Source organism: Sceloporus undulatus, chromosome 2, assembly GCF_019175285.1.
Source record: "Sceloporus undulatus isolate JIND9_A2432 ecotype Alabama chromosome 2, SceUnd_v1.1, whole genome shotgun sequence".
Taxonomy (NCBI): Eukaryota; Metazoa; Chordata; class Lepidosauria; order Squamata; family Phrynosomatidae; genus Sceloporus; species Sceloporus undulatus.
In genome coordinates this window covers 34531771-34550586 of record NC_056523.1, presented here as the reverse complement: position 1 = coordinate 34550586, position 18816 = coordinate 34531771, and the positions used below count along the sequence as shown (strand labels likewise).

General features: G+C 44.2%; 1 protein-coding gene across 1 annotated transcript in view; it reads left to right on the top strand.

Moving 5' to 3' along the window:
• Window positions 1–9659: 9659 nt before the first annotated feature.
• The window catches only part of TAFA4 (TAFA chemokine like family member 4), a 167429-nt gene continuing 158272 nt past the window's right edge, over window positions 9660–18816 (top strand). Inside the window, exon 1 of the mRNA XM_042453298.1 lies at window positions 9660–9760. The gene's annotated coding sequence lies outside the window, so the exon portion shown is untranslated. The remainder of the gene's footprint in view (window positions 9761–18816) is intronic.

Below are 18816 nucleotides of genomic sequence, written 5' to 3'. Positions count from 1 at the left end.
CCAGACTGAGCATGCTTCTTCTTCTCCTACATCTGTTTCAAAGTACAGCTCCATCCTGACAAAGTTGTTTCCGTTTTGCTAGCTCCCATTCTTTTGTTCCAAAATGCTATAATAATTATGGGCCCCAACACTTATTTCTTCCATGGGGTATTGCTGCCCATGTTCCTGCTCTTAACACTCCCAACCATTAGCTGACTGCAGAAAATCACTTTATAGAAATAATATTGCCAAAAACCCATGACCTTGCCAGATAGGTTCTTTAGCCTTTGCTTTATGGTGCCCATGCCCCACTTCTGCTGAATGGGAGGCCTGGGACACAGTATTTCCCAGTGAATGGGAGCAGCCAAGAACTATGCTAGCCTTGAACCCTAGCATTCACATATAAGGATCCCTGGAAAGATATATTTCAAACCTGATTCTGTGACTACCACCTCCATCCCTCTTCCATATTTGTGCATGCACACACACATGCAAGTGTACATTTATATTTTTTTCTATTTTTTGAACCTGTTTTTAATTTGAAGTCCAGCCACTTAGGAAAAAGTGGTTACTTTTCCTCCTTTCCATCTGAAAAAAAAAAGAGTTTACAGAAATACATAGAATACAATCATGGGCTGGGCATATACATTAATATAAGCTGAACAGGAGAGCCAGCATGGTGCAGTGGTTTGAATATAGGACTAGGGTACTGGGAGACTAGGGTTCAAATCTCTGCTCAGCCATGGAAACCAACTGGATGGCCTAACATTGTCTCAATCTCAGAGGAAGGCAAAAACAAACTCCTTCTGAACAAATATTTTCAAAAAACCTCCACGGGCCTTAGAGTCTCCATAAGTCAGAAGTGACTTGAAGGCACACAACAATAAAAAGCTGAGCATATGTTAAAACAACTACAAAGCCCTGCTTGGATATGATATCAGGAGAATATATTCTGGGTATTTGATAAAGCAGTTAGACTTAATGTTGGATGGTGACCATTTGTTCTTCCAACCTTGGAATGTAGGTCTTTTAGCAACAACAAGAGCATGCAGGATCCAACCACACTGACCATCACCTAAGTGCCAATTCACAGGAATATAGTTTTAAAGTGCACAGGCACCTACAGATATCAAACATTTTTCTCATACAAAATTAATGTGCTATAACATACCCAACCAGAAAGGATATACCACTGGACATGCCCACATCATTTGCCACAACAAAATTTTATTTGCATCACATAGGTAACAGTTAGCCAAAATTGCCAGTTTCTTCCTAAAGAGATGTAGCTTTTAACACACCTGAAACATCAACTTTTGTTTAACCATGTGTAACTTTAAATCTAGAGATGCTTTAGATATTGAGGCCAGAGCAATTTTCTATCATATAACTTGCATGCAATAGGTTTACTCGTCATTCAACTTATTCTGCTTTCCAGTAAACATTTATGATTTTTAATTGTTGGTTTCAGTTTATATGCCAATGCAACTAATACCACAAACGCAAGCTCTCCAAAATGGATGGCCTATAGATAGTGTAATGTTACCCCATATAAAGGCTAGCCACTGTATTTTACTCATAACTAGAAACAAACGGTTGCAGAACTACTTTCTTCTCCCATTCTTCTAGCTCCTTCTCTTTCATTTCTCACAGAAGCCTTATGTCTAGATTTGCTTAATTCTAGTCCCAATGACTCCACAGGAGTGACCCATCCAGCCACTCCAGATGTATACAGGCAACAGATGGCCATGGTTCAATAATGGCTCAATAAAGACTCAGGAACCCTTGTCTTAGAGATCAAGACTGTTCCAAGGCCATTTCCTTGAGAAACAGAATTGGTGTGATTGTGACTGACTGTGACAAATCTTGAAAGATACTGTATGGTTAACATAGACCCTGAGAAGACTGAAAGATCCCCTTTATGTCTGCATCATGCACATACTTAGAAATGTTTCTGAGAAGTCATGTGTTACAGTAAGTGACTGCTACTGTGTGCAGGTACTTAAGACATTTGCCAGTGCTCTAATCAGAAGAATTTGGCAGTAATCTGGAATTATTGGCAGTAATGTGGAACTATTGCTCCAGAACATGTACATTGTTAGACATTCTTACCAAAGCTGGAAATGAGAATCAGTCTGTCCACACCATAAGCCATAGCTTGAAAAAGTTACCTTTGTGGACCACAACTCCCATAATCCCCCAGCCAGCAAGGCCACTGGCCATACTGGCTGGGGGATTTAAGATCACTGTTGTCCAAAAACTAACTCTTCTCAAGTTCTGTGTAATTGTTTGTAATAGCGTTTTTATAAAATAGTTTACCTTTCACCATTACATGAATTTTCAGCTGATTATCCTAGACGATATCACCACCACCAGCACCACCACCACCACCATCATCATCTTTATAGAAGCAACATCTGAGTAGATATCTCCTGCTAGAAATTTGTTCGACTTTTATTCCTTCCATGAAACAACAGATATCAAGGCTTCAGACTAGAGTCAGCTATTGAAACAGAAATAGAGACTGTCTTACAGTGTACCTGACCTGAGCCTTTGCTTGAAGTAAGGAGTACTGGTGGTGGTGGAGGCAATGATGTATGGAGCAAAACCTCCACTTTGTTTAAATGGCTTAGAAAGTTTTAGACAAGTGCATTTGGGATAGTTCTGTGGTTATAAACTGTATTAGCTAAATGGAAGGCGCAGGGCACAGGGAAAGAGGACCTTCTTTCTCTGCCTTTTAATATAACAGCAAGAACAACAATAAAAACATCCTACATTCACCCACAAACTGGGACACAAAGTGATTTACAATTTAAAAGAACAATACAATTAAAACCATACAAAAGTGAGCATAAAAACAGAATTAAACAGTTACAGTATTAGAACACATCACTCATTAAAAGGATAAAATGCAACTTAAAAAGATAAAAGCGCTTACAAACAGTGCAATTAAAATACTACATCATCCCAGCCTGTTCTTTAAAGACTTCTGCTTTAAAAGCCTGCCTGAATAAAAATGTCTAAGCCTCCTGAAAGAAGGACAGCAAGAAGTATCCAGGGACCTTGTAGGAGAAAGTACTGTGTGCAGCTGCTTTCAAGACCTGCAGAGGAATTAATGTCTCAGGTCTTATCTGCACTGGAGAAATAATGCAGTTTGACAACACTTTAACTGCCATGGAATCCTGGGATTATAGTTTGTTGTGGTACCAGTGCTCTCTGACAGAGAAGGCTAAATATCTCACAAAACTACAAATCCCAGAATTCCATAGCACTGAGCCATGGCAGTTAAAGTGGTGTCAAACTGCATTATTTTTGCAGTGCAGATTAGGCCCCAGATTAGGTTAGGAAAGTCTACCACCTTGTGAATAAAAAAGATATTGCAGACTCCAGACAGATCTTAATTAAATAATCCATTTAAAAAACGGAATACGTCAATGTTATACATTGTTATACATAGCATGCTAAATTTTAAATATATAAGGTTTGCAGCCTTGGAGATATGGGAGAAACAGAGACAGAGACATACCTTCTTTTCATTGTTATGGCTGATATTGACTTTATCAAATTGATTATGGATTTTTGTATCTTTTCTTGTGCATGAAGTTGCCTTGAGACTTTGTGATAAGAACCAATGCATACATTTAATAAAGGAATAAAATAAATGGTCCATCAGCGTTCTTTTATGTTCTCATCATCATTGGAAAGAAGCCTCTGGGGAGTTTTAATGCTGGCTCTCACCACTATGCTGATAACATCCAGCTTTATCTTTCTTTTTCAACTGATGTCAAGGTGGTTGTGGAAGTCCAGAATCACTGGAGGATATCATATGGGACGGGAGGCTCTCAATTTTTAAAGAGAAGATAGCGAGGGCAATTCAAAAATTCACGCAATTAGGTGATTACTTATCACACCTTAAGTTTGCTGTAATGGCCTTCCCGAATGCAACCCAGATTCTGTGCAAAGCAAGCCATCACATCGGTGGGTTCTTAATTGCGAATTGGCCCCCTTGCGCATGCTCAGTGAGACTCCAGATGACAGGAGCATAGCATATTTAGGCGAGGGAGAGAGAGGAACCAAGGAACCCCACAATTTACAAAAGAGGTTGGAGGGGGGCCAGGAAGAATGGGTGAAAGAACACACGCTATTCACATTAAAACGAACATATATTCACTCTTGTCACATTAAAACATGAGTACTGTATAATAGTTATCCAATAGCTCCCAGTCCATGCTTCTTAATTAGCAGGCAGCAGCCCCCCCTCAGCAATGCTGAAGGACAAACGGAAGCAAAATTGAAGCGGCATTGGGGAATTCCAGATTTTTTTTGGGGGGGGGGAAACCAGGACCAAAGGAGACAAGGACATCACACCAAACAACAGTGCACTGAGTACGAAGTTGCCTAGGAACAGGGTTTGTGACTTCACTAGTTCACTGAATTTACTTAACTGTGGATTGACGCGTGATTGTGTTCGGAGTGCGTTCAGACTGCCAGCAATTGCTTGTGGTAACCTTTTGTGCAATAATGTGAATGTGCATGATTGCATTCAGGATGACATTGGATTATATTTCCAATTTGAGTTGTGTGATATCCTTCACTGTCTGGATGCGGTGAATGTTTAAATATGGGTATACGAAAGATTGGGGCTCAATCCAGACAAAACAGTAAAGCCAACCTAGTGTTAGGATTACAACTTGTGCTTGATGGGGTTGTGCTGTCTCAAGAACCAGGTTTGGCGTTTGGCGATGTTCTTGGACACAGCTCTGCTCCTTGAAGGCTAGGGGTACCTTTGCCCAACGTTGGCTGGTGCAGCCCCTGTACCCCATCCTAGGAAAAGCAGTGAGCATGTCACCCAATACTGCAGCTACCTACTTAGTCATATACTCTGTGAAGAATCTGGAAGTTACAACTAGCGCAAAATGCGTGTCCAAATTGGTTTTGGGCAGCGGTTTCTCCTTTGCCCTGCTCTCTTATATTATATATGATTCTCCCTCTGAATATAAAGTGAGGGCATGAAAGTCCAGCAAGCACCAGCTGGCTAAGAACAACTCAACAACATTAGGAGGAATAGAGAACGTGAATGCATAGCCCCAGCACAGCAACTCCTTTATTTCTCCATCAGTTCTCATTCTTTGAATCTCTGTCTTCTGTCACGAAAGTAGGATCTTTAGGCGTGAATTTAATACCATCTGGCTCTTTCTTCCCAAGCAATTCCTAGCTGCAGATTTCATGGATCTGGTCAGTAAATGCGTCTTTGGCCTAGTTCTACAAACAAGCAAAAGTTGAACAAACCACCAAAAAGCCTCCCCTCCTCTGCCTTCCCCACCGACCTCAAAGGCAAAGGGCAATGCAAGGTCCTCTCTCTCTCCCCCCCAAACCTGCCATTGGGAAGATAGGACTGGGCTTGCTCCTGTGTTTCCCTGCTTTTGAGCCCGGACAGACACACGTCTTGAAATCTGTCTCGTGTCTTTTGAAGGGACAGCAAGGAATCCATGGCTCAGTCCCCCCCTGGACTCCCAAACCTGGCTGCGGAAAGCCAAAAAAGTGAGATGCCGAGTGTGCCTTTTGGTCCTTGAAGCCCCAAAGAAAGAAAGAAAGAAAGAGAAGGGCAAACTAGCCAGGATTGTCGCTGGGATCGACAAGGCCATCCACGATCCACAAAGAGCCAGGGAGGGCTTTATCCCGACCGCCCAGATGCACCAAAGACCCCAGGCAAGCTTGGGAAGCTCCGCTGGCCTCTTCATCGGGGGTCCAGAGCAGAGCCAGCCATTGGAGCTGATTCTGGCCCTGACTCTGGGGAAAGGAGGGACCTTGGCCTCAGAAAACCCCGGGAGAAGGCAGGCTGGCCCCTGAGCGGAAGGGGAAAGGCAAAGGCAGAGGAGCCCCGGTCTGCCTCGTCACTTGGCAACCCTCCCGACCCAGAGGCGAGAAGGAGGAGGAGAAGGAGTGGGGGCTGAGCAGGGGCTGAGCCTGAGAAGGAGAGGGAGACCCGGCAAGAGGAAGAAGAGGAAGAGCCAGGGCTCCAGGAAGGCTCCCTCCCTCGCTCTCTGAGAGAGAGAGAGAGAGAGAGAGAAGCCCCGCCGCAGGCAGCCTGGCCGCCCTCCCTCCCTCCCTCTCTGGGCGGCTCCGCGGAGCCTCTTCCCAACTTTCCCCGGCTGCTCCTGGCTGGCCCTGGCGGGAGAAGGCAGGCAGGGAGGGAGATTGAGAGAGAGAGAGATCGACAGATTGATAGATTAGATAGATTTATAGACAGACTGACAGAGACACACACGGATTGATTGAGAGACAGATTGATAGACAGACAGATAGAGTAGATAAACAGACTGATTGACTGACTGACGATGGACAGATTAGATAGATAGACGGAGAGATGGACTGATTCATTGATTGATTGATTGACAGATGGATAGATAGATAGATAGATAGATAGACAGACAGACAGATTGATTGACAGATAGATAGATTAGATAGATGGACAGACAGATAGACAGATAGATTTATAGATTGATAAACAGATAGATTTATAGACAGGTTGATAGACAGATAGACGGATGGATGGATTTATAGACAGACTGATAGACAGATTGATAGACAGACAGAAAGACAGACAGACAGATAGATTTATAGTCAGACAGACATATAGATGGATGGATTTACAGACGGATAGGTAGAGAGAGAGAGAGAGAGGGAGAGAGAGAGAGAGCGTGAGGTTTCCCTTCTGCCTTCCTCCTTCAGCCACTTCCTGCCCTGGCTCCCTTGTAAGCTTTCTCCGCGGAGCTTCGCCTTCCTCCGCCGGAGCCTTGCCGCCCGGACCGAGCCTGGGGCCGGGGTTGCCTCGCTCTCGCCCGCGGCAGCCAGAGGCAGCCAGGCTTCGGCGGGCCTTTCTCGGGGCCCCCCCCCCCCCGCTTCTCCCTCTCTCTGCCCGCTCGCCTCCCGGGTCCAGCCCCGCAGCAGCCCCTTCCTCCTCCTCCTCGGAGCCCAGTCCAGTCCAGGAGGAGGAGGAGGAGGAGGAGGAGGAGAGGGACGCCAGGCAGCCAGCGCTCCGCTCTCGGGACTCCGGCGCCTTCTGCCTGCTCCGGGGGCTCCTTCCCCGTCGGACGCCCGGGAGGAGGAGGAGGAGGGGGCGCCCCAGCCCCGGGAAGCCAGCGCCCGGGCGGCCCCTCCCAAGGCTCCTCCTCGGAAGAAGCGCCTTCTTTGGGTGGCTCTGGGCAGCAGAAGCGCCTTCTGAGCCGGCCTTTGGCTCGCCTCCGCCCTTCTCCGCTGGGCGCCCAGGAGAGAGAGCCCTCCCCGCCCCTTCCTCCGCCCGACTGGGGCCCCCGGCAGCAGCAAGAGGAGCCCAGCCCCAGAGGAGCAGCAGGAGGGCCCCGAGGGAGGCAGCCCCGGACACGGCCGGCCAGAAGGCCCCCCGTCGGGTTGGTCAAGGTACATCGACGTCTACAGGGTTCTTCGGCGGTGTATATATATATATGTGCGCTCGCGTGTGTGTAGATATGTAGACATGTATGTGTACCTATGTGTGTACACACACACACACACATAATCTAAATACTCCTGCCATCCATCCATCGATCTCTCTCTCTCTCTCTCTCTTGCTGGAGCAATAGCTGTCTGTCTGTCTATCTGTGTGTGTAGAATCCAGAGCGAGAGTCCTGAAGAGTCAGTCTCAAGAGGGATCTCAGTAGGGTCGCCATAATTGTCCACTAAAACCCGGGACAAAATGTAGGACAAAATCTAGATTAAACTGTAGGACAAAACTCAGCTCAAAATCTAGGACATTTAAGATTCTTGGGGCACTTTTGAGACCCACCGAAAGAAGGAAGTTGGCAGCAGGCGCTGTCTATGGAGAGAGATCGATAGACCCAGCCCCCTGGAGCTCTGCTGCTCTTGCTCTCTTCGGGCGGCGAGGGCTTCAAGGGCGCTTTGGAGCCTGGAGCAGCCGCCCTCTTTCTGCCTCTGGGGTCCTGGAGGACTTTTTCTGGCGGCGAAAAGCCAGCAAGGAGACTCCCGCCCTCCGACGCCCGGAGGGGACCAAGCGGACTCCCGCAAAGCCTGGGCTCCCCGCTTGAGAAGGGCTGCTCCCGCCGGGCGCCCGAGTCCGCTGCCTGGCGGAGCTCATAAGCTCCTAGGTGACTGACTCCTTCCTTGGCCCAGGCCTTGACTGCTAGGGAACCCCATTGGATCCAGTGGGACTACTCTACTTGGGAAAGCCCCACCTGGAATATTGTGTCCAGTTCTGGGCACCACAATTTAAAAAGGACGTGGAGAACCTGGAGCCATGTGTCCAAAGGAGGGAGTCTAAAATAGTGAAGGCTCTGGAAACCATGTCCTATGAGGAAGGACTCAGGGAGCTGGGGATGTTTAGGCTGGAGAAGAGAAGGTTAAGAGGTGATCTGAGAGCCCTGTTTAAATACTTGAAGAGATGCCATCTTGAGGAGGGAAGAAGCTTGTTTTCTGACAAAGAGTGGCACAAACTCCTTGCTGGGAGTCTAGTGGAGTCTCCTTCCTTCGAGGTCTTCAAGCAAAGGCTGGATGGCCCTCTGTCGGGGCTGCTTCCAGGGAGAGTTCCTGCATGGCAGAAGGGGGGGGGGGGGGGGGGGGGGGGTCCCTTGGGGCTCTTCCAACTCTCTTCCCCCGGCGGATCCTCTGCGCCTTCCCTCCGAAGTCCCTCCCAGAGTTGGCTGGCTTTGGGGTGTTCTTTTGCTCCTGGAAGAGGGTCTCCTGCTGGGCTCTGGGCCGGGAGACTCTGGCTCGATCTTGGGAACCGGCCTCCAAAAGGCTGGACCTTCCGCACCGCAGAAAGAACGCGGCTTGACCCCCCTTTGACCGGATCCTGGGGCTTCTTCTGGCCCCGGGGCTCCCTGGCAGAGAAGGCGAAGCGGCCGACAACACTCCGGACCCCAGGACTCCGTCGCATGGAGCCGTGGCACTTTAGAGCGGGATGACACCGGATTCTTTCTGCAGTGCGGACGCAGCCTTAGCCTTGGTCCTGGGGGCCTCGGGAGTTGCTGTGATGACGGCAGGAGGAGGGGCTGCGAGTCTCTTTCTCTTTCGCCTTTCCCCGGAGGCAGGCGCCCGACCTTTCAGCCTTCCGATCCCAGCAGGAGTTCCACTCTGTCCTCCCTTTTGAGCTTTGATTTGGGCAGGTCCTCCTTTCCCCGGCCTCCCCTCCTCGGGACTCTGCGGAGGCAGCGGGGAAGCCGGGCTTGGGAGCCCTGAGGCGGGAGAGGGAGGGGGCGGCCCCGAAGGAAGAAGGGACTAGGGTTGCTGCCGCTCTTGGCATTTGATCGCCTTTCCAGATAGTGGCACCCTAGAGCCCTAGAGTTGGAGGAGAGCCCCCCCCAAGAGGCCACCTGCCATGCAGGAACTCACAGTCAAAGCACCCTCTGGAGAGGGCCCTCCAGCCTCTGCTGAAAGCCCTCCAAGGAAGGAGACTCCACCACACTCCCAGGAAAGAGTGTGCTCCACTCTCGAACAGCCCTTACTCTCAGGACGTTTCTCCTAATATTGAGGTGGAATCTCTTTTCCTGGGGCTTGCATCCATTGCTCCGGGTCCTGTTCTCTGGAGCAGCAGAAAACAAGCTTGCTCCCTCCTCAAGGTGACATCCCTTCAAGTATTTAAACAGGGCTATCATCATATCACCTCTTGACCTTCTCTCCTCCAGGCTAAACACCCCCAGCTCCCTGAGTCTCTCCTCACAGGGCATGGCTTTCCAGACCCTTCCTGCTCCAGCTCCTCCACAGCCTTCTTGAAGAGTGGAGCCCTGAACAGGACGCAGTATTCCAGGTGAGGCCTGAGCAAAGCCAAAGAGAGTGGGGCTCTTGGTTCTCTCCCTCCAGAGCTAGTCCTCCAAAGAGAAGGGGCTGGGGCAGTGGGGGATGCTGGGTTGCCCTCGCCTTCCTTGTCTCTGTGGGAGAGAGACAGTCCTTCCAGTTTATACTCTGCACAAGGGATACTGAGGAACTTAAAGTCCTAACCTACTTTTGGTTTGCGTGTCGTATGGGGCCCTCATCTTTTTTTCTGGCAAAACCATTGTCTTTTGTGCTGCTGTGCTGATTTATATTAAAAGACAATGTTAGGGGGGGTGTCTCCTCCATGTATAAGGAGCACCTGGTGGAGCTATGTTCCCTTTACTATGAAGGGCCAGCTGCCCTCCCAACCACTGAAATAGTCTCCCAACAGATTACATGTTGCATGTTTGCACCCTGTCCACCTCACAGCATAGACCCCCTCTCTCCCTGCAGAGATTTAGGGATCACTCTGTCTGTGGATGTGAGTAAAAATCAGAGACGTAGTTGTGTTAGACTAGAATATGGGTGTGCAAGGGGATCTTGTCGCAGCTTTGAGACTTAACTGGGCAAAACAGGTTATAGCATAAGCTTTCCTAGGCTTGGGCTACTTCCTCAGATGCCTGGAGCGAAGTGTGCATGTATGTGCATGCGAAGGTGCAAACCCAGTGCAATGTAGTACTGGTGAAATTTTCCTTCCGTTTCCAAATTTCTAGTCTTGCAGAGTGAGACATGGAAAATCATTCCTATCTGGAACTTCTGCATGTGATGTATTTGTGTTCTCATTGCCTGCTTTTTCCTTTGGATGCCTAAATCGGTTTCTCAACAGGATTCACTGAAATCCTGTAGTGTTTCTTGAGAAGTTGCTACAGATTCTGTGAGAGATTGTGACATTTTTGAGCTAGAGAGATCATTTTTATACAGGGATTCCTTGAAACCTGTCATTTTCATGCATGTGTTCTCTGAGACCTGGAAATTATTTCTAGGCTCCCTCCAGGTTTCAAATGTTGGGAAAGGCTGCTCTAAATGTTTAAGAAGATTTAAGTTACTGCAGTGCCAGAAATCTGGGGAAATTTGAAGGAAACTTTCATGCGGGGAGAATTCATTTTTGGTAGGGGCCGATTTAGTCCTTTCTTTTGCTACACCCCTGAACTCAACCCACTACCAAAAAGAGTGGTTTTAGCATAATAAAAAGAATACTGAGTAAATTTCAAAGTATGAATGAACAGCTATGCTTGTGCCCTAAATTTCCAGTAGTGTAGTCAGTTTCAGCTGCATTTTATAAAAATGGCTAAACTGTGCAAGTCTCTCCCATCTTCCCACTATTTCCACTGGAAAAATATTGTCTGGATCGTCAAAATATTTCTAGCACATTGCACCTCCAGTTTGAAATTTCCATACTTTTCAGGGAGCGAACTCCTCCTGCTTTCCTCCCAGATCTGATTCCACACTCTGTAAAAATAAATAACTCATGACAGCATATTCCCAGTCTGCCGCTCAATGTGTTCCAAGGTGCGCGCTCCGTAATTGCATGCAAACCTTGGCACAGATGTGTTTTCAAATTGCTTTGACATACATTTTCCCTGGCACATGTTATATTTGCCTAGCTGGCATGGGGTTTTTCCCTTGCATGGCTTGGAACGGTGTCATATTTGAACACCTTACACCTTACTGTGTAATGTTTTACTGAAAACCTATTGTCTGCTGGTGAATCCGCTGACAAACGGATCCATCAGAATGTGATTTTTAATAAAACTTTCAGTGGTTTGACAGTGGTAACAGTGATTTCTTTGGTTAACAAACAATGTAACTGAGTCTACTACGGTAACATGTATTTTATGACAACAATTTTCATTCTAAGTATGGAGAGTGTGGATAACATTTTCTATTCTACAGTGATCACCTGGGTGTTGATACTCTGTTTCCTATTTGAATGAAAACTTCTGCATATGGTGGCATATTATTATTATTATTATTATTATTATTATTATTATTTAAAATATATAATAAGAAAGTTGAGTTTATTATTGCCTTATCTGGCCATGGCCATGTAAAAGTGTGGAGTTATTATTGTTAATATGCTTGGAAGAAGATAATGTAGAGATGCATTTTGGCTAAGTGAACTTACACTGGAAACTGCTACAGGTTTACCAAGAGGTAACCATCACTAAATTCATTAGAACTTATTCCCATGTAAATACACACAGGATTACTCTCTCGATTTTTTCTCATAAAGGTCTTATGAATACATGGTATTATTGGCTTCAGTTTCTGAACATCAGAATTCCAGTGTCTAGCCTATTTTGTGTTTTCCTTTTCAGAAGGGGAAAAACATTGTCTTTGGAACTGCTTGCCTTCCTGCCAAAGAGTCAATTTGGCTTTTATGCCACACGTTCTTTTCTGTGCGTATGTTTCTCCATCCTGCTACTTAACGTAATAATGCATCTGCTGCTGCTTTGACTGTATAGCTCTTGAGGGCAAGTGAGATATCGCAGCCCCCAGAGAGGAAGAAAGAGCTTGACATCATGGTCAGCCAATCCTGTATTTTGTTCACAGATGGAGCAAATCATATGCAAACAGGCCTGATTGGTCGCCGTGTTTCCAGATTCACATGATAAAGATGGGCTTTTGTAGAACTGCTTGGTTCTTCACATTAGGGATGGGAAAACCTGTGGCACTTCAGAGGTTGTTGGTCTCTAATGCTCATCATCCAATGGTCAGGGATTGGGTAACTGCTGGACCTGGACCTGGACATATCTCTCATCCCTTGTTCACAAGGTGATCTCAATTATATCCCTATAGAAGCAAGTCTTGTAGATTTTGGTGTGTGTGTGTGTGTGTGTGTGTGTTGTGTGCCTTCAAGTCATTTCCAACTTATGGTGACCCTAAGGTAAAGTTATCATGGGGTTTTTAGGCATGCTCCTTTAGAGGGGGTTTGCCATTGCCATTCTCTGAGGCTGAGAGAATGTGATTTACTCAGGGTCATTCAGTGGGGTTTCCATGGTCGAACAGGGATTTGAACCCTAGTCTCCAGGGTCCTAGTCCAATGCCCAAACCACTACGTCACTCTGGCCATGCTGATTTTGGTACAACTTCAGAGTAAGCCTGCTTAAACATTGTAGTCCATATTTTACCACTAAAGTTCTACATATCTTGGGGCTCTAACCTTCCAAATGAACATATGCAAGTATAACCATCTTCAGACACCCTTTGGATTTAGTGAGCAGAGGTGGAGAGGGGTGCTTTGCAGATGGCACCCTGAATTTGAATGCCAGCCCTAAGAACCTTGGCTTTGAATGAGCTGCTGCTTGGTGTCTGGTGGAGACTTTCATATTCTTCAAGTCTTCCAGCTAATTATTTTGTTGGTTTCTAAAACAACACCAGTGCTAGATTGTACTGGGCAAAGTTTAGTGTTAGCCTTTACTAGATTTGTTGTTGTTATGTGCCTGCAAGTTGTTTCTGACTTATGACAACCCTAAGGTGAACCTATCACTGGGTTTTCTGGCAAGATTTCTTCAGAGGGGGCATGTCTTTGCTTTCCTGTGAGGCTGAGAAAGTGTGACTTGCCCAAGGTCATCCAGCGGGTTTCTATGGCCGATCAGGGATTTGAACCCTAGTCTGCAGAGTCATAGTCCAACATTCAAACCATTACACCATCCTGGCTCTCACTTTCCTAGATTAGAACCATTGAAATGAATGAGACTTGTCATAACTAATGGGTCTAAATCCAGTGTTACTTTGGACTAATGTTTCATCCAGCCCACTCTCTGTTTTGGTTTGAATTATTTTGTTCCATTGTTTTTGCTGAGTTAATACATTACTGCCAGCCCTGCTGTATATTTCTTTTATTACCTCCTTTGTTAACCACTCTGCAAGTCTTGTAAAGAAAAAGATGGCATATAAATACCTCAGAGTCCAACTGGATTTATTGTTTGGTTAAGAAAGACATGAAAGTTTAATTTTCACTTTTGTCACAGTGATTAGTAAAACGGACAATGCTATATAATTGAAGATAGTTTTATCTATATTGCATGATTTGAGCATTTGATTTAATTCTGTTTATAGATATAATCTTTCTGAAGACAATTAAAGTGTACCTGTGCTGTCTGATCCTTCTGTCTGATCTAACCTGTAAGAAATATTTACGGGGAGCGTCGCTGATGATAGCTTAACAGCTATTTGTCTAATGAAGAATCCCAAAACATTTTTATTTTGCTAAAACACTACACTTTATTTTAACAGCTTTACTTTCCAGTTTATTATTAGAGCACAGTACTTTTTTTTGAGACTCATAGTTTCCCACCTACTGTGGATATGATGGAAAACTGAAGAGGTTTTAACTAGCAGCCCAGGCATGGTGTCTTGGGCAAGTTGCTGTTTTAGAGCCTTACCAATAAATTGAAGAAGAGGGCTTCCCTCACAAGTTTGTTGTGAGACTAAAATTAATCACAACTATGAAACTAATATTTTATAGACCTGCCAAAATTTATAATAAAATAGCATACATTTTAAAATAAGGTATTGCTGCTTCCCCCCAAGGGTATTTATTCTGGTCAGAGAAATAATTTCTTGAAAGTAGTTTAAAACAGAGGCTGCTGGAAATATCATGTATACCAGGTTAGCAAATGGAGCAGAATATGTGAAGGCTCTTAATTGGAAAATTAAGCTATAGATTTATTATTTAATAATAATAGGTATATTAGAGGATTGGTCTTGCTACCAAATCTGTTTTAATATTCATTTATTTATTTATGAAATGTCTATGTCACCCTCCTGTCGCAAAATGACTCCCAGGCAACCACCTAATAACATTCAAAATAAAAGCAAATACAGTTAAAGCATATATTGAAAATAAAATTAAAAATAAACCAGTAAGAGAAAAAAAATGAAGTACCCCCCCCCCACACACTCCCTAGTTTAAATGCCAAATACATGTGTTGAAATGGGTTGATACATTTGCTCAAATTTCAGATATAATTTATGAGAACTGATCCAGTGTGATCTCATAAAAGAAATGAATTAAAATCTTGTAAGTGCAAATGCAATGCTGTGCACAATTATTTGAGAGTAAGTCCCATCAAAGGTTAATATACCTAGTTTCTGAATAATCATGCACAGGCTTAACACTGTTAAATATAGACAAAACATTCACCTCTGAAATGAGAAGCATTTTCTTTAATATTCTGCCCTCAGACTGAGCGGTGATCTTTTGGGAACGTTTGTGTGCTTACTCCATCCGTGCTATAGATTGTATGGGATCAATAGCATAATTTCACATCATTAAATTATATATTTTCATATGTGAGCTACATCAGAGCATGTAAACCCCCCAATACATACAGCGGTGTACTTGCCTGGGTTGATGTTAATGATTTCACATGATCTGAATTCAACAGAAGTTTGAGTGTAGTGCATATAACCCTTAACATTTGTATTGTGCCACATTCCATGCAAAATGGGTCAATTTCACTCAACAGTTTGCTGATCAGTCCTGAATATGCATGAAAATATTCCAGATGTCAGGCTAAGTGTAAATATCATGTTTGGTCAAAATTGGTTCATAAATATTCATTCTAGAAAAACAACAAAAATCCAGTAATCCAAAGTATGTGATTGAAGTGGGCTACCTTAGGTACATGAAGGATAAGGTTTAAAATCTCTCTTTGGACTTTATTTTGGTACCTTTTGGTGACTGAGCTAGTAGGCGAGTTTGCATAGCATAACAGGCTGTTGAACAATTTAGAGTATAAATACTAAATATGAAGTCTGAAGTTTTCCTTTGAAAAGTTATCACTTTGAAATGATAATAAAATAAAAGTAATTGATTACTTTAAATCAGGAAAAAAGATAACCAAGTTGTTATTTGATCAGGCAATATTCAGATGAGATGGATGTTAGCATCTTTTGATATATTGTGGCGTAGTTAAAATTTAATTTAATGTGAAGGTGCATACTTTTTGGTGTTTTGATCCAGTTCCATCAGATGCGTGTCTGATATTGCAGCTTATGATATCCAAAAAAGACCGAATTCTGATTTATGTATGAGTTTCATGGTACCAGTTTTATGGAATAAATACATTAGTCAAACAATACATGGGAAGGTGCTTTTGAGTCTGGAATTATCAGCTGAAAATGCTGGGACTCAGTTATCATTGACTAGAGCCTGGAAAAGTTACTTTCTTGGATTTTGTTGTTTGTTGTCATTGTGTGCCTTCAAGTCATTTCTGATTTACGATGATCCAAAGGGGAACCTATCATGGTGTGTTTTTTTTTGGGCAAAATTGGTTCAGAGGTGGTTTCCCATTGCCTTCCGCTGAGGCTGAGAGCCTGTGACTTGCCCAAGGTCACCTAGAAGATTTCATGAGCTGGGAATCAAGGCCTGGTCTCCAATGCTCAAACAATTATGTCACACTGGCTCCCTTGAATTATAGTTGTTATATTCTGGGATTTGTTGTCTCCGAAATGTAACTTTCCAAGCTGCTCTGATGAGGCAAGTTTTGCCACTTCAAACAGTTGACTTTTCATGTGCTTTGGTATTCAGTGTTGCCCACCAGTTTCACACAGTAATTTATGGAGAGAGTTGCTTACTAATTGTTGAATACAGTACTGTAATTAATCTGAGCTACATTGGAAGATGTTGTGTTCTGTGTGTTTCTTGGCATGTGGATTTTAAGCATCTTGTAGCTCTTTTTACTTTTAAACTAATTGAGATAGTTTCTTTTTTCTAGATTGGTGATTGGACTACTTTTAGTAGTACATCGGCTTTAGTGCCCACGAAAGGCTGTCACAACTAACAAGGAAACCAGGGTGGTATGGGCAAAGGGAGAGTAGCGTTTAGATGTGTTCATTCTTCAGCCTCAGCTCCTTATGTGAAAAATGGGATTTTTTCCTTCCTGACTCATTTCAGTGCTGGGCTAAAGATAAATGAGATAAGGGCTGTAAAGCACTTTGCATATTAAGCATATAACTGTTATTAACACAGTATAAATGACTAATGAGGCTAAAGGTGCAGTGTTTGACAATGGTCTGCCTTTTAGGATTTCTCCTTGCATGCTATGTTTGACAAAGTGGGCCCTGGTTTATGGATGAATAAGGAAGCCTAAAGACATTCATGATATAAGTGTATTTTTATTTTATTTTATTAGATTTTTATTCTGCTCTTCCGCCAAAGAGATTATGGGGAGCATACACCACTTTTCCCCATTTTAACTTCACAACAAGCCTTTGAGGGTCAGTGGCATTTTCCATGGATGAGCAATTGTGTTTCTGTTTAAAGATGCATTAATTAATGTAGCCAGTGGCTGTGTTTGTTCCTATATTCCTCCAGAGTTATGGTGACCCCATGAATTTCATAGGGTTTCCTTAGGCAAGGAATACTCAGAGGTGGCTTTGCCAGTTCCTTCCTATGAAATATAGCTCACAGTACCTGGGATTTGTTGGTGGTCTCTCATCCAAGGACTAACCAGGGCTGAACCTACTAGCCTCCAAAGTCAGACAGTATCTGGTGCCTTTGGGCTATGATAATATAAAACTCAAAAACTAGCTGCCATCTACACATTGGGATTTTGGAACACGGATACTTTTAGACCAAGTCACATAATAGAGGATAACTTAATCAGTCAATTCACACTATTTGACTGGTCAACTGACTGGCATGCCAACATCAATTTACAACCATAACCAATGTGGAATCAAATCTTGTAATTGGATAAATGAGCACAACTTTTCACAGCCTTAATTAGTCTGCATTTTACAAATTGAATGTAGAGCGTTGTTGCATGACACAAACACACAGAATTTCTTACATTTCATAGGCTTACTAGCCCTCTTAATGATGTGAAAGGACTTCAGGCTGTTAGATCACGGTGAGAATCAGGCAGCCCTCTGGATGTTATTAGATTACAACTTCCATTACCTTAGCACCTTAGGTGAGGAATGATTGGAGCTGTAGTTCAGTAACAATCAGAGTGCTGCATTTTGCCCATCTCTGAATTGAGGGGACATAGTGGGTTCACAAGTGCATCAGATCCTATTTGATCTTGGAAGGTAAGCAGAGTTAGCCCTGGTTAGTACTTGATTGAAAGACCACTGATGAATACCAGGTGCTGTAGGAGCCATTTCAGAGGAAGGAACTGGCAAAACCACCTCTGAGTCTTCCTTGCCTAAGGAAACTCTATGAAATTCATGGGCTCACCATATGTTGACACATGACTTGAAGGCACATACACACACACAGTGGGTACACACTCCTAGATTTCCCCCCCAGTGCCTTACAGTAAGTGTGGACACCTGAAAAGGGAAAGCTGACATGCTTAGAATCCAGTGTGCTTAGGCTTCTTATTCCTCAGGGGGTTCCTTAGCTTCCATTGAACCTATACTTTTCCTGCAGGAATGTAGCTGCTGCGGTATGTGTGCAAAATGAGGGTATTGCCCTTCAAAATAAGAATTCTGCCCCCCATACATTTTTCTTTCAGCCCCTAAAGTTCTAGTGCTGCAAGAACTTTAAACTTTAGCTAACATTAGCAAACAGAGTTTAAGCACTGAAAGAAACGGAGCAGGCAAAGATACCAAATGAATGTGAAGGCTGCAAATAGAAACATTCTAGGCATGAACCATTTTCAGTGTCTCACTCTGTGTGATGCTAGAAATTTGGGAACTGAAGACCGATTTAAGTAGAGGGGGCAAAATTCTGATCAAGGTCCTCATCTCCTCCCCATAGCTACAAGGCTTGTGTTCAGTATGAGGGCATGGGGGAGGCAGGGCCAGCCATGTAGCCTCTGTACTCATATGGATCCCCGCTGCTGCAGGTCATCTATGAAGTTGTCCATTGTCTTTACTATATGGGTCTTTCACCCTTTGTATCAAGAGTGAGGAGCAAATGAACTTCCAGAATTTATGGAATGTCCACTCCCGAAAGTCCAGCCAGAACTGTTAGGAATTAATGGAGTTGTAGGCTAAAATGTAGAGAGTGTTGTAGCTTTCTGTGATTGTTTTATACACTGGTTTACCTTTGGGATAAAATCTAGATTCAGAAGCTGCCAGGCCATGCTATAC